The sequence below is a fragment of the Drosophila suzukii genome (genome assembly GCF_043229965.1).
Source record: "Drosophila suzukii chromosome 2 unlocalized genomic scaffold, CBGP_Dsuzu_IsoJpt1.0 scf_2c, whole genome shotgun sequence".
Classification (NCBI taxonomy): Eukaryota; Metazoa; Arthropoda; class Insecta; order Diptera; family Drosophilidae; genus Drosophila; species Drosophila suzukii.
The window spans coordinates 32,024,100-32,044,263 of NW_027255896.1; the positions used below are offsets into that span (position 1 = coordinate 32,024,100).

At 37.0% G+C, this 20,164-nt stretch overlaps 1 long non-coding RNA gene across 1 annotated transcript; it reads left to right on the forward strand.

Annotated features, from left to right (window-relative positions):
* The first annotated feature begins 265 nt into the window (after positions 1-265).
* On the forward strand, positions 266-2,399 carry LOC139354171 (uncharacterized). Its single transcript, XR_011605255.1, has 3 exons — positions 266-935; positions 1,475-1,624; positions 1,818-2,399. It is a non-coding gene; the product is annotated as an uncharacterized lncRNA (long non-coding RNA).
* Positions 2,400-20,164: the final 17,765 nt, after the last annotated feature.

A 20,164-nucleotide genomic window follows, 5' to 3' on the forward strand; every position in this document is an offset into this window, starting at 1 on the left:
ACCTTAGAATTTTGCGATCAATTCAAGTCCTTTTTCTTAAAATAAGTGCAGCTTTTCTCAACATGAGTTTTGTCCACAAATTTTGTACTTAAATTAAGTACATCCTCAAATTGATAATACAAATACTCAATTTGAGAACGTCATAATTTTCTCTGTGTAGTAGCTTTGCGCGCAAATCGTCGCATCGCATTAACATTATCTCTTCGAGTTGCATTTTGAGATGAAAGTTCCTTACAATGTATTGATATTAGCTTAACAGTACCCTGCAGTTCCAAAATTGAGTTAAGCGCCCAATCATCACGAAGCCGACTGCGAAGTCGGCAGAGAAGCCAGCGATGCCGGCAGAGCTGAGCGCAACGGCGGCAAAGCGACGCGCTCTCAGTCGGGTCCGCAAAGAGAACGCACAAAAAAGTAATTTTGGGCTCTCCCTCTCTCGTCAAGTCTCAGACGAAAAAGTGCGCGTGAAGGGAAGGAGGCCCAGCAACTAAAATATATAGACCTTTGTGCACCCTTGCCTTTTGGATAATGCGACATTTGTTCGTAAATGTTAAAACAACGATTTAAAATAATAGGTTTCTGTTTTAAAATATTTGTGTTTCTTAAAAAAATGTATAGGTTTATTAATATTATTTAATAATATGTGAAGTTTTAAGAATATATTTTTATAAACCGATTTGCATAGTCGGATATGTCTATAAATACGCTGCTTTTATGTGCAAGATGCATAGACCAAACGGGACATGCCAAAAAAACAGAACAACAACGGATTAGCGGAACCGTAGTTGTTGTTGCTTGTTGTTTTTCTGAAGGGCACGCGAATTTTTTCGTCTTTTTCACTTGGGTTTACTTATGTGAAGGAGTTAGAATTGCACGCAATTAAGGTAGTTAAATAAAATAAACCAGTGGCTTAAAAGTGATACCTATACGATTCCCAGGTAAGTCTGTCGCAGACCAATATTAATTTAATCAGTGAGAGTAAAAACAAGTTAATGTATATATTTAAGAAATGGAAAATCCAAGATTCCCAAAAAAACACGTGGCGGAAAAAAAATAGCTGTGAAAAATATTAATTTTTGACGTGAAAAACAACAAATGATGCATATAAATAAACAAATGAATGAATCTGTGAAAAAATTTGAAAATCTTATTGAGTGCTAAGTTCCTAGGGACCAAAAATAAGAGATGTTTGTTTTTATAACTTATGATTTTTTGTATTAATAACATTAAAGCACAATTTTTATTTTTGTGTAAGTAAACAAACATGGCTATTTAAATAAAAATTTCAAACATCTCTAATTTTCCGTCCCTGGAAAAGTGGTATTTTTTCCGCATCTGCAAAATAAATAAATGATTTAATAAATAATAAAAAAATACATAAATAATTTTTTACAACAAAATAAAATAAATCAAGTGACCGAAAACAAAAGTTTGCAAATTTCTTCTCGATATTTTTTTAATTTTCTTATATTTTTAGACAAGGCTGATGGTAAATCTATAAAAAAATGGAAGGCTAAGTCGTTCCATCTTAAGCATATTATCCGAGGAACTTGTTCTGTCCCACAACTTGGAGGGGGCAAAACAAAAAGAGGCTCAGACTACCCAAATTTCGCCCGTGCCTTATTAAGTAAGTTTTTGTTGAGACTGAAAACTATTGTTTGTAAGTTTAATTTTTAAAAAACTTCTGGGATTTTACATTGAATGCCAAAGATAACATTTCTTTTATTATAAATAAATCTTACAAATAACGATTACTTTCGGTCACTCGTTTTTATTCTCGTCTTGTTTTATTTTTAAAACTAATTTTTTTCTAATACTAGATGCAATCGCCCTAGTGGATCCCTCGGAGCCTCCCGAAAAGGCGCTGCAGAAGGCAATGCGGTGCGTTAAAAACTTGAGTTGTACCAAAAAAAAGGCAACGCCGGCACCAGATGCTGAGAAGGAGGTGCCAGCGACCCCGATAACACCGGAAACCCCCGAGCTCAAATTTTAAAATAAACAAATAAAAATAAAAATTACAACTGAAATTTTATTTGCTGCTAAGCGCTGAAAGTGCGCTTTTTCGCTGCTTGAATGAGCGCTTAACGTGTGCTGAATGTGTGCTTTTACCGCTGCTCAATCGAGCGCTCAACATGTGCTGAATGTGTGCTTTTTCCGCTGCGCAATCGAGCGCTCAACATGTGCTGAACGTGTGCTTTTTCAGCTGCTCAATCGAGCGCTCAACATGTGCTGAACGTGTGCTTTTTCTGCTGCTCAAAAAAGCGCTCAAGAGGGTGCTCAAAAAAGCGCTCAATGCGTGCTATTTTTTGAGCACTGATGAACCCTAGGACATGCCTATGTTAATTTCAGCACATAGCTCCATACAAATTGTGCGCTCATTGAGCGCTGAGTGATGAGCTTTTTGCAGTGATTGAGTGCTCAATAAGCGCTGAATGGTACTGCAGGGTAGCTATAAGATTATATGTTTTTAAATATAGATTACGAGGGCAATCCGAAAAGTACTTAGCCTCACCGCCCAATGAGTGACGCCATCGCAAGAGAAATTTACTATCGTGTAGTACATACTCGTAGACGTCTACTGTCGAAATTTTGACAATTTTGTTTTGATTGAAAATGGAAAAATTGAGAAAGGGCAATATCGGTCTGTGATTCGATTCTTGTTTTTGGAAGGGAAATCGCGCAGCGAAATCAAAAAGCGCTTGGATGCGGTGACTCTTCTCCTTCGATGGCGTCCGTCAAAAATTGGTTTAACGAGTTTCAACGTAGTCGCACGTCTGTTTTTGATGAGCCACGCCCAGGTGCTCCGAAAACGGCTACCACGGAGGATAATGTGACAAAAATTCACGATCTCGTATTGGCAGACCGCCGATTGAACATACGCGAGATAGCTGAGACAGTAGGCATGTCAAAAGACCGCGTGGGTCATATCCTGCATGAAATTTTGGGCATGAGAAAGCTGTCGGGGCGATGGGTGCCGCGTTTGCTCACTCCGGACAACAAACGCGACCGTGAGACCACTTCAAATCAGTGTTTGACGCTGTTTAAGCGCAATCCCAAGGAGTTCCTGCGTCGTTTCGTGACCGTCGACGAAACATGGATCCACTGGTACACACCAGAGACCAAGTAACAGTCGAAAGAGTGGACTTCACCCGGCGAACCTACTCCGAAGAAGGCGAAGACTGTCCCATCGGCCGGAAAGGTGATGGCCACCTTTTTTTGGGATTCACAAGGTGTGATCTACATCGACAACCTGGAGAAGGGCAAAACGGTCACAGGGCTGTACTATGCCGAATTATTGGGCCGATTCGTCGCCGAATTGCAGAAAATACGGCCCCATTTGGCGAAGAAAAAAGTGCTCTTCCATCATGACAACGCACCGGCTCATAATTCCGCCATCCGACATGTTCTCCAGATTTGGCCCCGTGAGACTTCTTTTTGTTTCCAAACTTGAAAAAGTCACTCGCTGGACAGACCTCGAGAAAACGTATTTTTCAGACGGGTTAAAGAATTGGAGCATCGCTGGGTCAAGTGTATCGAGCTAAATGGAGATTATGTAGAGAAAAAATTGCCACTTTTTCAAAATTTTATTTTTTCTTTTGGAGGGTAAGTACTTATCGGACCACCCTGGTATATGAATAATTTTTCAGTTAATGACAAATTTTGGTTTTATGCATACAGTCTACTTTCACTGCTTGTGAGCGACTTTCAATTTGATTGGTCAGCTTTCTGATTACCACCCCTTTCAATGCACTGCTTTCCAAGACTGCTTGCCTGCCAATTGAATTTTCTTCTGCACTATTTAACTTGAAAAGTTTATGCCGTTACTTGTCCGCTTACGTCGTTGCCTTCCACCAAGATCTGCTACTCCAGACTCCGTGCTGCTCTTCTTGGAAATCTTGCCCTCCAGATTCCGTCAACCCGCCTTTGGTATAATGCCCGCTTCACGCTCCTGACTTGCTCCGCTCGCCTCTGTCTATGGCTGCTCCCAACGCCTTCCACAGATCAGCCTCTGCAAGTTACCAGTTCACCGTGACTGGCCGGATCTCAGACCGACACTCTGGGGATCTATGATGCACTACCTGCTGGACTGTAGTCGCTAGTTGCTCCAGGCGTTTCCCTTGCGCGTTTTCACACACACATCTGCCAAATTGTTGTTCGTCGTCGTCTTTAACTTGCGCAGTTGTCTTAAATTGTCATTTCACCAGACTTCAAATTTTGGAATCATTGTAGTTGTATTTGTAAAAACGCACTTCTGCACTCTAATGTTTGGCTCAATCCCGGTTGGGCCCCCAAATTGTAAGAATTGTTAGAATCACAATGTTTTAGTGGGATATAGTTTAAACATAGAATGAGTCCCAAACCTCTGATTTGATTAATATAACCCCCAGCAAATCAAAATCAACGCTAAGGTGTGATCATTCACGTCCGAAATATTAGCGTTCTCCGATTTACCACCTGAAAGTGATGATGAGGATTATAATTCAAGCAAATATCAAAATGTGGCATACCTTTTTCTTAGATAGTCAAACGGATATAAAGAAATTAGTATTGGCGAAAGCAGTGCCCAAAGTGAAGCTTAATGAACGACAACGTAAATTAAAAGCAAAACTACAAAAATTGAAAAAGAAACTTTACCATATCAAGATTTCAAATATGTAACAGGACGTGTAAAGTTAACATGATCCGTTCGAACAAAGAATTCAGTACAAATTGTTAAAAATAAAATAAATTGGATGTCGTATCAATAACTAAGTAAGAAATAACTCAGTAATGATTCCATGAATGTTTTTCCTGATAACGTGAAGTGTGCAAATTAATTATCTCACTCGTGAATTTATTAAAAAAAATTATTTTTATTATTTATTCACTAAGTTACAACTTCACAACATTTCCTTAAAATCGACTTTTATTCAACGGTTCACAATTTTTTTTTCTTCAACCGATCTTCTCGGATGCAAAAACAGACTGCCTGGCCAAGGGCCGATTATCTGATAAACAAACCTCGGTTTAAGAGAATTGGGGAACTCATTAAGAGTTGGACAAGGGTTGGACTCAAGAGAGTCGGGAAATCGGATGATCAAATTCTCTGCTCAATTGCCAAACGGATTACGCTGCAGTTTTGGGGCTCGCCGGGTGTTGACCGGATGCTTGTGTTTACATTAGCTGGACCCAGCTTAGTTTATGTTAGGAGGACTGCGGCGCAATTGAATCTTAATAATGAACTTCGATTGAAGTGGGGGAGCTAATTGGGATTCTGTGGGAACGCTGAGTAAGGGGATCCCAGCTGAGAATTGTTTATAAGAAATTGTTTACGACTTGGGTAAGGCGGCTGGACGCTCGAACTGGAAAGCGTTCTCAGCGAAGAATTGTATATGAAGAGTTTGTTCATAAATTGGGTAAAGAGGCAGGGATCACGAGCTGGATAACTCTCCCCCTTCTAAATTGAATCGTCCCGATTCATTGGAAGTGTCGGATAAACTGAATTTAGATGATTTGTCAATTCGACTATAATTTCATCCTCAGTGGTATTTTCATTTTCGGACATATTATTTTCGGGGGTTATTTCAATATGAATTTGCCGTGGTTTGAATATTAGATATTTTTTGAATTTAAATACAAGCGTAATAATTACATGTATTAAAGTTAATATGATCAGTATTAACGTTGTAGGAATTTGTGTTTGTTTAATTTGAATAAATGTGTTTAATATGTTAATGTTATCAAATGAAAGTTCCGAATCATTTGACATAAGATATTCGGATACTAAAAAATCATTATACTGTTTAGCAGTGACATATTCTATTATCTTATGGTCCAAATTAGAGTAGGGTATATTAATTATTGTAGTAGTACCATTAAAAGCAATTAAAAACAAGGAAGAACGCTATAGTCGAGTACCTCGACTAGCAGATACCCTTTACCCAAAGGGAAATGGAGATATGCAAGCAGCAAAGCGAGATTAAAATGCGCCACCGGCGGTAGACAGATTTAAGCGTTGTGGGCGTTGCAACATTATTTTTGGATCAATCAATTGGTATTGACGACACCAATACATTTCAGTTAAAATTTTTTATCTAGCATGCAAATTGTGGGCGTCACAGGTTTTCGCGGTTTGTGGGCGTTTAAGTGGGCCTGGCAAACTTTTTTTTAGGTCAATCGATAGGTATTGATGAGAACAATACTTTTCAGTTAAAATTTTCTATCTAGCATCAAAACTGTAGGAGTTACAGTTTTGGGCGGTTTGTGGGCGTTAGAGTGGGCGTGGCAGTCTACTGAAACAAACTTGCGCTGCGTAAGAAGATCAGGAATCTGTACGCCAAATCTCAATAGCCTAGCTCTCATAGTTCATCCGGACAGACAGACGGACAGACGGACATGGCTAGATCGACTCGGCTAGTGATCCTGATCAAGAATATATATACTGTATGGGGTCGGAAACGCTTCCTTCTGTCTGTTACATACTTTCCGACGAATCTTGTATACCCTTTTACTCTACGAGTAACGGGTATAATGACCCATTTACATGAGTATCATTAACAGTATTAAAACCATTTATAAAAATGGCTCCTTCTTGGATTACATCAATTTTTTTATTATATTCCCTGATTTTATTACAAAAGTATTTTTCTCCATTTAGTAGCCCAGTAAAACAAGTACTTTCTGGGTGACATGATTATCAATATTAATTGAGTTTTAATCATTGTGTGAGATGGATCTTGCGTTATACACTTCGCAACGGTTTGTTATGATGGGGTGTTTTATATATATTACAATTAATTCTTGGTGTATGGCGATTTTAAATTTTGATATATCTAATATGTCAGTAATTACTACAGGTTTCTGTTCGTGTTTATATATTTCTTGGATTTCTTCAGCGTTCAGAATTTTAGTGTTGAAAACATCTATTTTTGCTAATGTAATTGTATCCATTAAATTCATCAGATCGTAAGTGAGCAAGCGATTCTTGATTTGAAATAACTGTTTGAAGATTCTCAGATAGGGTTTTTATTTCTTTAAATAATTTAGAGTTGATAAAAAATTGATTGTTATTATTTTGGATTAAATCATCAATTTTGTTTTGCAACGTTGTCAAATCATCATGATCGGGAGTCCCTGCTATCCATTTCCAAAGGGTGCCTTATTCATTAATTCCTCTTTTTGCCCTACTTGGTAAAATTTGTGAGAGAAGCATTTTAATAATATATAAATCATAGGAAATTTCCCACTGTAAATTATTATTTTTGTTTATGTGTGTTGATTCGAGTTTGATTATGTCTTTATTAAAACTTAAATTAGTTATATGAAATAGGTCAGCGTATGAATCATAAATAAGAATGTCTTTTGTATCCTTGTAGAGGAAAAAATCATGGTTCGTGTAATCCATTATTTCGGAATTGGTGGCCGCTACTATCAATAATACAAATATTATTGAATTAATTTTCTGTAATTTAAGACAAACTGTGTTTAAGATTTGATGTTATCTTTATGAATCGTACGATTTCTATTGTTTATGATAACCTTATTATTAAAATTCTCCTTAACTACTTGTTTTTTATATCTAGAGTTAAGCTTATTCCTTTCCCCGTGTTTTTTCTCATAAATGACTTCCCCTACGAGATAGTCCTTTTCCTTTTTACCTTTGTTGTAAGAATTTAACATTTTCTCTTGTGCCTGTTTTAATAACTGTGGAACAGTATCATGTTCGATTTTATTGTATAATATATCGTACGGTCGTTGGTTGGTAATGGAATGTATAGTCATGTTATATTTCTGAGCTGCTCTAATTATAACTTCAGAATAATCAACTAGGTTAAGTTCATCTTTGATGCAACGAGCAATTTCAGTAAGGGTTGAATGAGCCCTTTCTATTTGTCCATTGGACGTACTATGGCGACGATCTGCGAAATATATATTAATACCGCATCTTTGTGCGAAGGATTTAAATTGTGTTGATGAAAAACTAGGCTCGTTATCCATCCTTAAAGTTTTAGCAACTGGAAAATGTTGCAATATTTCTGAAATTTTGGTTTCTATGTTGAGTTTATTTTGAATCTCCTTTACAACTAAGTATTTTGAATATAAATCAATACAAGTAATGAACATTAAATTCTGAGCGTAAAAAATGTCGATATGCAAATTTTCTCCTTCTTTATTTGGGATGGGTGCTTGACCAATAGGAATTAAGACAGGGTGTCTATTATATTTGTTACTATTACAAATTGTACAGTTCTTTATGTACTCCTGGAGTTTTTTGTTCAAATTTGGCCAATAGTATAGTCTGTTAATTTGCTTGTAATTTTCGTCCAGTCCCCTGTGTGCTCTACAATGAGTTTCTTCTATTATTAATGCTCTGTCTTCAGGGTTTTCTACATCTTGGACGAATATTTTTGTATATAGGAATTTATTCGTGAAATTTTCTTTAAGTGGGTTTTGAATTTTGTATAAGTCTTCTAAAGTACAGTGAATACCTATTGTTATGTTAGGAGGGATATATTCCCTTAAGATTGATGCCAAATTTTCTGGGGTATCAAATTCTATTATATGTCTGGTATTTCCGAATATATTGACCATCTCATGTATTGTATACCTCCCCGTTGCTATTAGCAGTTGTTGCTTAAACTGGTTTAAGGGTTTGCGAGTTTCTTGCTTAACATTCTCAAAACTACTCTCTGCAGAATGTTGAGTGTTTTGATCTGAGACCGACTCGTTACTGTCCGTTAGGTTGTTAATTTGAATTCTTGAAAGGGCGTCAGCAACTACATTGGTAGATCCTGGTTTATAAATTATTTTGGGAGAGTAACTTTCAATGAATGAGTGCCATCTTTTCATCTCGATGTTTGGATTTTTTTGAGAGATCGAGAAAGACAGTGGTTGGTGATCTGTATAGATTTCTATGTTGTTTACGCCGTATAAATAGTTTCGCAAATTTTTAAATGCCCAAACTATTGCTAAAAGTTCTTTCTTATTGGTTGCATATACTTGTTCGGCTTTAGTTAGAGTTTTTGAAATGAAGTTATTGGTTTTCCTTCCTGAGAAAGAACAGCACCAATAGCTAGATCGGATGCATCGGTCGTTAAAGTGAATTTTTTATTATAATCAGGTTGTACCAATTCGATTTGTGCAATTAAATTATCTTTGAGCTCGCTAAAAGCTCTTACAGCTGAATCGTCCAACTGTATGGAAGTTTTACGGGACATTTTTTTGGATACTTTACCATTTTGACCTTCCAAATACTTTGTTAGCGGTTTTGCAATTTTTGCGTAGCTTTTTACAAATTTTCTGTAATAGCCGGTAAGGCCTAGGAAGCTACTAAGCTCCCGAATGTTTTTTGGAATTGGATACTTTAATATTGTAGATATTTTTTCGGGGTCTGTTTTGATTACATTGTGGGAAACAACGTAGCCAAGAAAAGTGGTTTCTAATTTGAAGAACTTTTATTTTTCAATTGAAATTTTCATATTTGCGTTCAGCAATATATTAATTATGACGATTAAGTCCTTGTAGTGTTGTTCTATTGTTTTAGAAAATATAATAATGTCATCCATATATACGTGACATGTTTTACCTACTTGTTCTCTCAAAATATCATCCATAGCACGTTGGAATATTCTGCGAGCGTTCGTTAGCCCAAATGGCCTTCTTAAGAATTCATATTTTCCGTTATTTATAGAAAATGAGGTTTTTTTAATGTCTGTTCCTTTCATTAGAATCTGGTGAAACCCAGACTCCAAGTCGATCGTGGAAAAGTATTTAGCCTTTCCAAGATTTGACAAAATCACTGAAGGATCTTGCATTGGATATCTGTCGGGAATGGTGTTTTCATTTAGTTTCTTATAGTCTATAACAAATCTTAGTTTTTCAGTACCATCTTCATTAAATCCTTTTTTTGGTACCACTAACACTGGAGAATTATAAGGACTCTTGCTTGGTCTTATAATTCCTTCTTTTAACATGCGATTAACTTCAGAGTTTACGAAATCTGAAGCCGATAGAGCATAGGGATACTGTTTGCTATAAATAGCTCTATCGTTTTCGGTGTTTATTTCACCGCGAATATCAGTCCTGAAAGGGATTTGCATGCTTATCTTCGAGTGCTCTTTATTGATAATATTTATTATCTTATTTTCCAAATCCATTCTTTGGTTTGGAATTGATTCACTCATATTGTTTATTTTATTGTTGTCGGATAAATCAACGACGGCTTGCTCAGGACTCTTTAATCCCAAACTTGTTTTGCTTTGATTTGCCTCTTCAGACTCAGTTCTGATTTTGACCTTTTCATCAAAGTATTTTCGTATAATAAATTCCTTTAATGGAAGAATTGTTTTTTCTTCAGATAAGGAAAGTTGGTTAAAAGAGCTGTCATTATCATAAATCAATTTTTCTTCTTTGCCCCCATATTTTATTACTCCTTTTTCTGTGCCTATTACAGCTCCTATTTTTTTTAATAGGTTGTAACCTATTAGAAAATCTGATTTTAACCCGTCTATTTCATAAAATGTGTAACGCGTGTCAAAGATCGTTACCATGTGATAATATTTAATTATAGAATATCCATTAATATATATATATATAATATAATATATATAGGAAGCTCGTTTTTGTTTTTATAAATTCCTGTTTTGATATAGCAGGAGGTTGCTCCTGTGTCAATTAAGATTTTAAGCTTTTTATTTATTTTGCTATCATATCGGATTAGGTAGGGTAATCCTACTCCAGATTCTGGCCTAAAAAATGGTCCTCTTCGATATTATTTAATCGCATAGTTTTGTTTGCCGGTTGGTTAACCGTACCTGTTGGTTCCCTTTTGTTCTGAGGATTATTTCGCTGAGTTGTTTGTGTCTCCTGCTTTTTATTTTGATTCCAGTTATTCTGGTTATAGTTGTTGTTACTATAATTGTTATAGCCCTGATTGTACTTTGGCCTGTTCTGAATCTGTAAGGATTCATCTACGTCCATCGGTTCTGGCTTGCTTTGCTGAGCTTTATTGGAATTCCATTGATTATGGGAATTATTTTGTGGATTATACTGACTGCCCTGATTCCAATTAAGATTTTCATTTTGATTATAATTGTTTCTATTCTGGCTATCGGGTTGATTAAACCTCAAGTTGTTAGTATTCCTTTGATTACTATTATGGTTATTATTGTTACTTTGTTTGCGTCTATTATTTGAGTTTTGGTACCCGAATAAATTTGACTCATAACTCCTGCGCTGTGATGATGTGAAATTGTTAGCGAATTGTGCCCTCAAATTATTGCTTTCTAGTTCTTGTACTATTACCATAGCGTTCGGTAAGTCTGGCGGATTCATAGAAAATATGACGTCTGAGATATGGCCGTTGAGGCCAGTTATGAATACTCTTAGTGCTGTCTTTTTGTGTTTTTCGTTCATTTCAGCAGTTAATGGTTTATTTTTGCCGTATGTCATAATGATTATATTTATTAGAAGAGTTAGTTTTTTATTAACTAACCCTTCTTCCCTTGACTTAGTACTCCTAAGTCTTGTTCAATTATATGGATTGGACGTTTGTCGCTAAAAACAAAGTCCAACCTTGCCATTATGGCGTCAAAATTTAGTACTGTTCCATTGTGTGTTAGGGCATCGTTTGCTGTGCCAGTTATTTTGTTCCTCAAGATTGATAATGCAGAAAAGAACCTTTCGCTACCTCTAGCATATTGCCCCATGGCTATTTCTGCTGATTCCCTCCAACTCACATATTTGTCTTCTTCTCCTTTAAATTCCCTGACTGATTTGATAATTTCAAAGGAAGTTTCACATTTAATATTTGGGTCAATGACTTCCACTTGAAAATCTTCAACCTTATTAGCTTGGCTGCTAGAAGCCATTGCAGGTTGTGGTATAAGATATACACTTTAACTAATGCTCGCGACCTTTTTAAATTTTAGGCAAACAACGAGGACAAATAAGGCTCTCGGGTCTAGCTCCAAATAAATTCACAAACAGGGAAGTAGGTATCAATATATATAATCAAGGTACACGTGTATTCGCCTGGAGGCGATGTTGGCCCGGGCTAATGACTTCCCGCCGGAGGCCAGCAGCGATACGGATCTCCACACGGGAAAACGGCGCTCTCCGGTGAGTTGTGCAAGGGCAGTCCGAGATTCGGCTGCCAGAAAAATGGCGATACTTCTCAGCGCCGCAATGCGACCGCTAGAAGTTCCCGAGATGAGGAGGACGCGGTACGCCGGAACGGACTCACCGGGAAATGTTTGATGCAGTCGGCGTCGACTGTGAAAGGCCTTTCTGGATGGTCGTTGGCACGGGTCGAACGGACACCGGTTGCTGGCAGCCAAGTCGGGCTGGTAGGTATGGCGAAGTATGGCGATGTCAGTAATACTCCAAATAAATCTTCCGGGGCTCTTTGTATTGGGACCCCGGCTGCCTTTATGAATGATAAATATTAAATACCGAACTACTATAGAACTTTAACATAACTCACTATTTAATTTTAAGCACAAAGAAAATTTATACTATCACTTCTAGCTGCATCTGACTTGGTTGTTGGACAGTATGGCCGCGACTATCTCGATATCTGCTGATCATCGTTCATACCCCCCGCCATATTACATGGCCTCTCTCAAAATTGGGTCATTGGATACATGGGTCCATTTAAAGTAATCCCAGAGCGAACCGGGATTAATCTTCAAGTGGCCAGATCGCCCGCCAGACTCATCCCGCTGCTGCAGCTATCGCCCTATCGACCTAACCTATCGATAACGTCGCTCCCATTCGACTCCAATTGCAACAATGGTTAAAAACCGCTCATAGTCAGGAAGCCGAGCGTTATACTATGGTTTTTAGATCATTTGGAATTTAACAATACGATCGTGGACTACAAATTACCAAGAAAATTATTGATTTATACAGTTTTACAGCCTATAACTAAACTGATCAATCAAATTCAACTGTATATTTAAATTAAATTTCTCAAGGTACTATTAGAATCGAATGAAGATTTCGGATCCACTTACTGAAGCAGTTACTTATTTGGTATACTGTGAATACGAGTAAGTGATTGATATAGATCAGCATAGAAACATTCGGAAGCTCTTTTAAAATTAATACTTTACAAATTGCACATTTTTTTTCTAAGCATTCGAAGACAAAATGTATTTTTAAGGGAGTTTTCCCTTCGGACCAAAATCAATTTAAAGTTATCCCACACTAATAATTGCGAGTACCGACACTATTATTTTGAAAGTCGTAGGTCAGCAGTAGTTATACCCGTTACTCGTAGAGTAAAAGGGTATAGTAAATTCGTCGGAAAGTATGTAACAGGCAGAAGGAACCGTTTCCGACCCCATAAAGTATATATATTCTTGATCAGGATCACTAGCCGAGTCGATCTAGCCATGTCCGTCTGTCCGTCTGTCTGTCCGGATGAACGCTGAGATCTCGGAAACTATGGGAGCTAGGCTATTGGGATTTGGCGTGAAGATTCCTGAGCTTCTTACGCAGCGCAAGTTTGTTTCAGTAGAGTGCCACACCCACTCTAACGCCCACAAACCGCCCAAAACTGTGGCTCCTACAGTTTTGATGCTAGAATAAAAATTTTAACTGAAATGTAATGTTCTCATCAATACCTATCGATTGACCCAAAAAAAGTTTGCCACGCCCACCCTAACGCCCATAAACCGCCCACAAACTTCAAAAAATCGTAAATATGAACGTGGATATCTCGGAAACTATCAAAGATAGAGAATTGGGATTTCAGATTTAGATTCCGTAGCCTCATACGCAGCAGTTTGTCACGCGAATATGCCACGCCCACTCTAACGCCCACAAACCGCGAAAAAATTTGACGCCCACAATTTTTATGCTAGATAAAAAATTTTAACTGAAATGTATTGGTCTCGTCAATACCTATCGATTGGTCCAAAAAAAAATTTGCCACGCCCACTCTAACGCCCATAACGCTTAAATCTGTATACCGCCGGTAGGTGGCGCATTTTAATCTCGCTTTGCTACTTGCATATCTCTATTTAGCTGAGTAACGGGTATCTGATAGTCGAGGTACTCGACTATAGCGTTCTTCCTTGTTTTTGATTAATATGGTCAATATTCCCAAAAAAAATAAAGTTAAAATTTTTAAAATCTAACTCTTATACATATTTTTGAACAACTGAACAACTACGGGGATGTTGACAGTCACTTTAAAACTATAAAAAAACACGACTTCAAACTTGCGCTGCGTAAGAAGCTCAGGAATCTGTACGCCAAATCTCAACAGCCTAGCTCTCATAGTTTCCGAGATCTCAGCGTTCATCCGGACAGACAGACGGACAGACGGACAGACGGACATGGCTAGATCGACTCGGCTAGTGATCCTGATCAAGAATATATATACTTTATGGGGTCGGAAACGCTTCCTTCTGCCTGTTACATACTTTCCGACGAATCTAGTATACCCTTTTACTCTACGAGTAACGGGTATAACAAGAAAAACTACTTTTTACTTAATGATAAATTAATAAAAAAAATGCTTTAGAGCCATTTTAAAAAAACAAAAAAACATGTTTATTTAAACAACACCAATTCGTTTTATTTATGGTTTTGGAGCAATACGTTTGTTCAACTTATAATATTTAATCATTAGACTAAGGGCTTATTCTCTTAGTGCAGGCAGCATATGACACTGTCATTTTCAGCTTACATCAAGTGATCTTATACTCAAGTCCATACATCGACTTTCAACTTTTGTATAGCCAATCCCAGGCTTCAATTCATTTAAGGTTTCTAAGAAGTCCTACCAAATTCAACAAAGTTAGTTGACAAAGTATTTAATTTTAATATGTATGCAAGCTATCCAACTTGTGAAACTAGGCCGCTTATGGCTTTTATAAAAAACATTTTCAAACTCTGCATTTGCCTTTGGCTTCGAGGTTCGATCTTGGTTGCCCAGCTATGTTAAACAAATCAAAATTAAAGTAAACGTCAGCTTCCGTTCGAAGCCCAATCAATTGCGCCTTTTCAAGCTCTGCACTTGCCTTTGTCCTTGCCTTTGCCTTTGAGGTCCGATCTTGGATCACAGCTAAGTTAAACAAATCAAAATAAAGTAAACATCAGCTTTCCTTCGAAGCGCATTCAATTGCGCCTTTTGCGTTTCAAGTTCCCACCAAAATGCATCGGTCAGCATAATTGAATTTCACAATGAGATGGGTTAGTTTCATCTTAAGCTTTCATTCTAAACAATATTGTTCGATTAAGTTAAATATAAACGGAGCTCGCGAGGCCAACGAAAAATTTTTAGTGGCAAAATAATCTTCTACACCCACATCTTTAAATATATGCTAGATTTCTTTAAATATATCCTAGATTTCCGAAATAAGTACAAGAGACGAGGAAGTACTAGATGCCATAACATGCCTAAAAATTGAAAGCTGGAGCTCTGCATAAACTAGCCCATATTATCCGTTTCGCCTGGAGCTGTCGATTATTGGTAGTATTCTATTAAGAGGAAGCCTTTTGATCATCCCCCAACAACTACGACAGAGAGTTTTAACACTAGCTCATAAGGGACATCGTGGAGAAGCAGCAATCAAAAGGCAAATAAGATCAAAAGTATGGTGGCCAAAAATTGCAGAAAAATTTCTCAAGGATTGTCGCGACTGTATAATGGTATCTTTACCAGATAATCCAGTCCCAACGGGTAGTCACTGATTAGTTAGTACCGTTGCCAAATAATGAGCACTTGCTAGGTCTCATCGATTACTATTCTATATAATAATATTTGTAGGTGGGAGAATCTTAAGGGAGACAGGGATTTTATTTTGTTTTACTAAGGAAAAAGGAAAGGAGGTGGCAGGCAAAACTAGGAGAGCCACGGAATCGAAAATAAAACTAGGGGAAATAAAGCAGTACTAAGGATAATTTTTCCTAACAAGTTAACTCCTTATTTTGATACAACAGTCTTAGGTAAATCAGATAGATGGAAGCGTAGTGAAGATATCGGGAGGAGGTAAATCGTATTTGAGAAATATAAGTCATGTTATAAAGATCTCAGGGGGGTTCTGGTTTAGTCATCGAATCTTCTCAACAGTCGGATGGCAGCCTCACTTCGTACAAAGCCACCACAGTTACCGCAAGCCGAATCGATTCCGGATATCTACGTGGAGCAGCCTTCAGATGCGCAGCAGGACTTGAAGCTGTAGCTGAAAATTATCGCAGGGATGTGGCAGCCTGTCACTGCGAGCGTTGCTGAGAGCGGAGAGCATTCTGGCTCTCATTACGTCAGTCGCTTATATACTCTTGTAGAGTCCAGATAACACTGAAGAAATAATAAACATTTTTTGTATATCTGAGAAAGTGCAGTTAGTTTATAATTATTAGGCTGTTAACAGGTCATTACATTGGCGACGAGTGAAAAACCGACCAGAAAAAAAGAAGACCGATAAAAAGTTAAAATTATTTCGGCTGTATGTGTGTTATTTTGGTACATAAATATATAAAGAAAAAAAAATACTAAAATAAAAGTGTGGCCTTTGAATGAAGCTTAATTGTGGCCGTTTTAATACAGCCTATAAAAATACGGAAAATATGTAAAATAAAAGGTGTGGCTACTTAAATGTAGCCCAATTGTGGCAGTTTTAATACAGCCTACTCAATATAAAGTGGGCGTGGCAATTTTTTTGGATCAATCGATAGGTATTGACGAGACCAATACATTTCAGTTAAAATTTTTTATCTAGCATGAAAATTGTGGGCGTCATAGGTTTGGGGGGCTTGTGGGCGTTTAAGTAAGCGTGGCAAACTTTTTTTTGAGTCAATCGATAGGTTTTGATGAGAGCAATACATTTCAGTTAAAATTTGTATTCTATCACAGTTCTAGCCACAGTTTTGGGCGGCTTGTGGAAACAAACTTGCGCTACGTATGAAACGCAGGAATCTGCACGCCAAATCTCAATAGCCTAGCTCTTATAGTTTCCGAGATCTCTGCGTTCACCCGGACAGACAGATAGACGGACAGATGGACAGACGGACATGGCTAGATCGACTCGGCTAGTGATCCTGATCAAGAATATATATACTTTATGGGGTCGGAAACGCTTCCTTCTGCCTGTTACATACTTTCCGACGAATCTATTATTCCCTTTTACTCTACGAGTATCGGGTATACAAAAATAAAAGTGGACCAAAGTCTTAAACCAAAAAAATTCAAGAACACAAAATAAGTAAAACAACGCACAAAATAAATAAAATACATTAAAAATAACGCAAAAAGTTATTTAAAATCAGAAAGGCATTAAACTAAAACATTTAAACAAACAAGAACTAACAACAACAACAAAAAAAAAACAACGAAGAACGCTATATTCGAGTACGTCGACTATCAGATACCCATTACTCAGCTAAAGGGACCAAAGGGAAATGTAGATATGCAAGCGAGATTAAAATGCGCCACCTAACCGTGATCTCAGTATATGGTTAAGTGGGCGGTAGACAGATATAAGCTTTATGGGCGTAAGAGTGGGCGTGGTAAACTTTTTTTGGATCAATCGATAGGTATTGACGAGACCAATACATTTCATTTAAATCTAGCATAATTATTTAGCATAAAAATTGTGGGCGCCACAGATATGGGCGGTTTGTGGTCGTTAGTGTGGGCGTGGCATATTCTCGTGACAAACTTGCGGTGCGGACAAGGCTACGGAATTAAAATCTGAGATCCCATTTCTCTATCTTTGATAGTTTCCGAGATATCCGCGTTCATACTTACGATTTTTTGAAGTTTGTTAGCGATTTGTGGGCGTTAAAGTGGCGTGGCAAACTTTTTTTTTGGTCAATCGATAGATATTGATGAGAACAATACATTTCTTTTAAAAATTTTACTCTAGCGTCAAAAATGTTGAAGCCACAGTTTTCTGCTGAAACAAACTTGTGCCCAATAGCCTAGCTCTTATAGTTTCCGAGATCTCAGCGTTCATCCGGACAGGCAGACAGACGGACAGACGGACATGGCTAGATCGACTCGGCTAGTGATCCTGATCAAGAATATATACACTTTATGGGGTCGGAAACATCTCCTTCACTGCGTTGCAACCTTCTGACTGAAATCAATATACACTCTGCAAGGGTATACAAATTATATCCTTGGTGTTTTTTAACATATAACGTCCTGCGCTTGAAAATAACATTTTTTAATTAGTTCTGAATTTCCGATTTAATTTTATCAAAATCGGGCGACTTTATCATATAGCTGCCATAGAAACGATTGGATAATTAATGCCAAAATAATACATAGACCGTTACATTTCGTTTTCGGTAAATATGGACGGTGGTAAACTTAAATGGAACAATATCTTACAATTTTTATATTTAGTTTTTGTTTTCTAAAAATCGGAAAGCTCTGTACATACAATGCTCCCACGGGAACGACCTGCAAGGGTATTAAAAATTCGGCGTGCCGAAGTTAACTTCTTTTCTCGTTTATTTTCACTTTTAAAAACAAAATACGTAAATATGTAAATATGATTAGCTGCGCACAGTTTAAATGGCTTGCATTTCCTCTTTAATATCTCAAACAGAATGCACCAAGTCCTCGTCTCTCCCTTTTACTTGATTTCTATTGTTTTCTCGTCGCTGTTGGCGCGTGCCACTGTAGCTATACCCTTTCTAACGCGAAAATATCTGACTATATAATATTTACTTCTTCAGTAGAAAATACAATATGAATTTTTCATATATTATATTATTAAATATTTAAATAAATTTTAACGGACAAAATTTTTATAATAAAACTTAAGAATTATATTGTTATAATAATGTATAATACGTAAACGTAACATTATAAGTAAATTCCATTAACATAATTTTACTATGATCAAAAAATGTACTGTTTTAAAACAATATAATTCATTTTTTAAATACAATAACGCACCTAAAATATTAGGGCTTTCACATGTCGCTGCTCCACGAAAATTTTTACGCCGAAAAATTACGCACCGACTTCTCTGCTGACGTCGACAGCAGCACAGAGTTTGTTTTGTGATACCTTTCGATTTGTGAATCATTGCCGTTCTGCGGCTATACATATATAGCAGTGGCCTTTGCACACATTCCTGGTGCGCTTCGTCACTGCGTTTACTGCCGCCCACAGTGATAAATCGTAAATAAAGAGCAAAGAAAGCCGATATAGCATTTGCAGCATAAACGGCTTGATATAAAAACATAAAAAATGATAATGCTATGAATTGATACAATAGACGACAACAAACTGGCCCAAAAAGAAGTTTGCAACGCTGTGAAGGAAACGTTTCCGACCCCATAAAGTATATATATTCTTGATCAGCATCACTAGACGAGTCGATCTAGCCATGCCCGTCTGTCCGTCCGTTTTTACGCAAACTAGTCTCTCAGTTTTAAAGCTTTCGGGCTGAAACTTTTCCAAAAGTCTTCTTTCTTTTGCAGGTAGTATATAAGTCGGAACCAGCCGGATCCGAAAATTATATCTTATAGCTCTTATATGAATAATCGAAAAAAAATTTTTTTTAAATTATATCTTTGGTCTTTTTTAACATATAATCTCCTACGCTTGGACGACTATATCATATAGATGCCATAGGAACGACCTGAAAATTGGTGGGAAAATAAGATTAAACAAATTATAGCTTCATATTTTGACATATTATCTTATACAATTGGGAATATAATTTTTTGTATTTTTAAGAATTTTGAATTAAGTTTAATAAATTTAACTGCAAGGGTATACAATCTTTGGTCTTGTTAGATTGATTAAAGTTTCATCTTTGAGTAAAAGCGAAAAAGGAATTTTGGGTATATTTTTTATGTCGGAATTTAAGACTGAGCCTTTTTAATTTTACCTATTTTTTTTTACTTTCTCGGGCGCTAGCAACAATATTAGCGAAAATAACTTTCGTTGCGTATAGAAAAGTAGAAAAGCGTTCTGTTTCCCGTAATGTTTCTAGCCATCAAAAATGTATAGTCGCCTTCGTGTAGAATTTTAACGATTTTGTTTTGTAATCTGGTGCTATTTATTCCATTTTTCGAGGTCGTTTTTTTGACTTCGGTTCTTTTATATTGGCAATACCTTGTTAATTAATCCATTCCTTCACAAAGGTATAAGTTGCAAGCCCTGCTTCTGTTTTACAAGGACCAGAGCCAGTATCTCTGAGTTCCGTCTGAG